We start from the raw sequence: 4172 nt of genomic DNA on the forward strand, positions 1-4172 counted from the left end.
AATTGACCTCTTGTCATGGTGTTTGAACATTGTCCTCTCAGGAATGGAGAAAATGTCTTTTCAAGCAGGCATGTGCTATGAGAGCAGCCATGTTGCAGGTCCATCACTTGAATTTTGTTGAGCATCAGGCTTGGGCATACCAAAGAAGAATGCATAAACAATGCTAGTTAAGTGCTTCAAATCTGTAGCATTCACATTTTTGCCTTGTTCATTGCTACTGTCTAAATTGTGCCTCAGTGCGGCAGAGGACCCTAAAAAGACTGGAAGATCGCTTAGAATGGTGGGACTGGGGGAAAAATTTCCATCTAGATCTTGAATGTTTCCTGCTGTGGTGAGAAATACTATGATATATTTCTCTTTCAATAAAATGTCATTGAATGATTGTTCTTTCTTGTCTGACATATGGCGAGAATTAGGATGTTGTCTGTGGTGCAGATAGTCTGTGACTGCAGAGTACAGAGGCTGAGAGGTAGACTTTAGAGCCTGGATAATAGTTGGTTCAACGTGGCTTTGGATGTGGAACACTTTGGCTTCATACCAGGTGCCAAGGTCTGCACCATTTCTGTTCTGATCATGGTGTCCCCATCTTTAGAGGCAGTAAGGTTTCCCTGAGAATAAAGTATTTGTTTAAAAGTGCCTATGTAAGGGAGGTCTCTGAGGTGAAAGGGTACAGGCTGGAGTAACTACCACCTATGAGGAAGAAAGCAAAAATACAGCAGAAGAGTGAGAGCAGGTGTCCCCTGGAAGCACTGATCTAGAGCTCTAACTGATCCTAAGTACTGTTGTTGTCTTCTGCTTGCATGTGCACCCATGTGCATGTCACCCAAGGGGCTTTGTTCCCTTGCCGCTCAGTGCCATGGGGTACTTCAGGTGTATGGGGAGGTATTTTGTTATAATTTTAAGTGAAATGAAAGCAAGACCAAAATCTTCAACTGTTGTAGTCTCCAGGACCACATTTGGAAGGGAAGGAACTGACCTGAAAATACTCCCCAGATGACAAAGAATGGCAGAATTTGTTTGTGTCCCTTGAGTACAGATACTCCAGTCCCTGCTTGTCTTAATTGACCAAAGGTTAGAGATGCACTTTCTTGCTCCTTAGCCCAAGAAAGAGGTGCTCAGGTGGGGTAATGACAAAAGCCTGGATTCCAGTGAGGAAGATGGAAGAGTCAACAGGGCATTTTTCTGTGCAATGTCTGATGCCTTGCACCGTGCCAAGGTCTATGCCTGATTCACTATGACTTTTTCCTCCATGTCACCAAATGGGATATTCTTTGAAAATCTTCTTTGCATGTGCCTTCATACTAATACCTCTGGATGTCCAAACATGCTGTGTGAGTATTCAGCTTGAGGTATCAGGTATCATCCTCCAAGTGTGCTGGAGGATGACTTCTTCAGGCAGAGTTGTGTCCATATACGTAGTGAAAGGTTTGCCTCACATGGGCTGGTTGAAGGTTTTTGTTTTGTTATATTTAGAATCACTACCCGAGCTACTGTTTTTTGTTTGTTTGTTTGTTTGTTTTTTAACTTTGTATCTATAATCAGAAATAAACAAGAGAGCCATGCTAATACTTGGCAGAATGGAAGTTGTGTAGGAGAGAGGCATGATTTCCTACCCATTGCTGCCTTTAAGTGATAGCAGGAGGTCCTGAAGCACTGCACACCCTCATTATGTGTGATCTTCCAGCACGATGCTGGCTACACAGGGGAACTAGTGTGGAGTGCTTCAGGCCAATGCCAGCTATCTGTGGGATGTTCTCAGCTCCAGGAGGACTGGAGACAGAAAGCCTCCCTGTCTGTATGATGTCCATAGGGCTGGATGTGCAACTATTAGCCATGAATGTGAGTGCTTACTGTATAGAGTGAAAACCACTGATTCTGCATGACAGAATCAGGAAAATATGATTTATGCTTTCTGCTGTAGTGGGTTTATGTTGAAAGGTTTTGGTAATTGGGGGGCTGCAGCGGTGGCTTTTGTGAGAATTCAGAAGCTGCCACATGTTATAAAAGGGCCATTATCAGCTGGATCCAAAAGGACCCGCTGTTACCCATAGCTGCGCCAATAAATGATGGTGTTTATGCCTCTGTGATAGCAGAATTAGGAAATGAAAAATAAAAAATAAAAATAATAAAAAAATAACTTGATGCACAACAGCAGCTGGGAGAGTGAGGACTGAGAAACAGCCTTGCAGACACCAAGAGCAGTGAAGAAGGAGGGGGAGGATGCGTTCCAGGCACAAGAGCTGAAATCCCCCTGCAGTCTGTGGAGAGGACCATGGTGGAACACGTTGTCCCCCAGCAGCCCCTGGTGTACCATGGCGAAGCAGATTTCCGCTCCACAGCCTGTGGAGGAGACCACAGTGGAGCAGCAGGTGGATCTTACCTGAAGGAGGCTTCAGCATGTGGAGACCCTCCACCAGAGCAGACTTCAAGCTGGACCTGTAGCCCGTGAAGAGGTGACCACACAGGAGTAAGTGAACTGGCAGGAGCTGTCAGTCCCATGGGGGACCCATGTTGGAGCAGTTTGCTCCTGAGGGATGGACCCCATGGTATGGACCCATACTTGGAGCAGTTCTTGAAGTGCTGCTGCCTGCGGGGAGCCCATGCAGGATCATCAGGAAGGACTATACCCCCACGTTGGAGCAGGGAAAGAGAGTGACTGTGAAGGAGTGGTGTAGGCTAAGTGCTATAGACTGACTGCAACCCTCATTCTCCCATTCCCATTGCCACTTGGGCGGAGGTGGAAGAGGGTGGATGGTGGAAAGGTGTTCTTAGTTTGTTTTCTTTGTTTCTCACTCCTCTAGTTTCTTAGTAATAGGCAATAAATTTAATTAATCTCCCTATGCTGAGTCACTTCCCTTGAGCCCTTTTCATCTTATTTTCTATCCCTTTCCCTTTGAGGAGGGGGACTGAGAGAGCGGTTGTGGTGGAGCTTGGCTGCCCACCTGAGTAAAACCTCCACAATACTGGAGATATTTCCTGTTTTTTCTTTTTCTCAAATGAATGTACCTGGATCTGTTTGATAACTGATCCCAAGTACTGCTTTTTTCTTACACCAGTTTGTACAATACCATAGTCATCTCCTGTAGGTCATTGCTACCTTCACTCTGAATGTCATGGGGTTTTCTTTTGCTGTATGGGTAGGCATTTTCCTGAAAATCCATTTAAGTGAATAAAAGCAAGACCAGGTCTTCACCTTTTTCAGTCTCCAAGACTGCATTTATATTGGGGAGACTTATCAACGGTGAGTTCCCAAACTGGTTTTCCTGCAGGAGGGATGTGGAATGAGGTGCACAGCCTTCTCAGGGAGCTGAGGAAAGCTGCTGGTTACTTGATGCTGCACCCTTCCAGGGAGAAGAGTTTCGTATCAGTTGTTGACATGGGAACGACAACACAAATTAGATGCGGGAAAGCTAAGGAAAAGAATAAGTTTGCGATTCGTGGAGGACATGGTGCTTCTGCAATACTGCGTTAAGACTAACAACTCTTTAGAGGTCGAATTAACACGAACAATTCTACTGGTCATGTGGTAGAACGAACAAAGAAAGAGGCAGACTTCTCCCTTCTTTCAGGTCATGACCACCGTGAAGACGAGAATGCATTAAAAGGAGGAGAAGTTGTTGCGGAAGCCGTGTCGAGGGGAATGTGCCGTGGCACCGTGTCCGCGGAGACCGGAGGTTTCAGCATTCAGCGGCGGCGCTCGGTATGAGCCGTTCATGCAGTGCCGGGAAGCGGCTGCGGGCGCCGCTGTTCACCACGGAGGAGAGGAAGGAGCGGAGCGCTGCAGCCCGCCCCGCCCGCTGCGGCCCGGCTCGCTCGCTCGCTTGCTGTGTCGGTTGCGAGCGGCCCCACGGCGCGGAGCCGAGCTACAGCGAGGCTGAGGGGCCGGCAAGAGCGGGCTGCGGCGGGGCCTGAGCCGGGGACGGAAAACGAACCGGGAGCCAGAGCGAGAATCTGATCCCGAGTCGCAGGCGAAGAGTCGGGGCGGCGGCGTGGAACTGTTGACGGGAGTCCGGTGGCGGCGGGGTCGTGGCGGAGATGTGCGCGGCGAGAGAAGGGCGCTGGGGCCGAAGGCAGCGAGCGCTGCTGTGCTGCGTGTTGGTGGCGGCGTGGGAGGCGGCGTGGGGACAGCTGCGCTACTCGGTGCCCGAGGAGCTGCCCAAGGGCTCTTTCGT

The 4172-nt window shown here is 48.8% G+C and overlaps 1 long non-coding RNA gene across 1 annotated transcript; it reads left to right on the forward strand.

Moving 5' to 3' along the window:
• Positions 1–766: 766 nt before the first annotated feature.
• LOC118158876 lies at positions 767–4166 on the forward strand. Its single transcript, XR_004746924.1, has 3 exons — positions 767–781; positions 3612–3613; positions 3969–4166. It is a non-coding gene; the product is annotated as an uncharacterized LOC118158876 (long non-coding RNA).
• The last annotated feature ends 6 nt before the right edge of the window (positions 4167–4172 follow it).

Source organism: Oxyura jamaicensis, unplaced genomic scaffold (assembly GCF_011077185.1).
Source record: "Oxyura jamaicensis isolate SHBP4307 breed ruddy duck unplaced genomic scaffold, BPBGC_Ojam_1.0 oxyUn_random_OJ59523, whole genome shotgun sequence".
NCBI lineage: Eukaryota > Metazoa > Chordata > Aves > Anseriformes > Anatidae > Oxyura > Oxyura jamaicensis.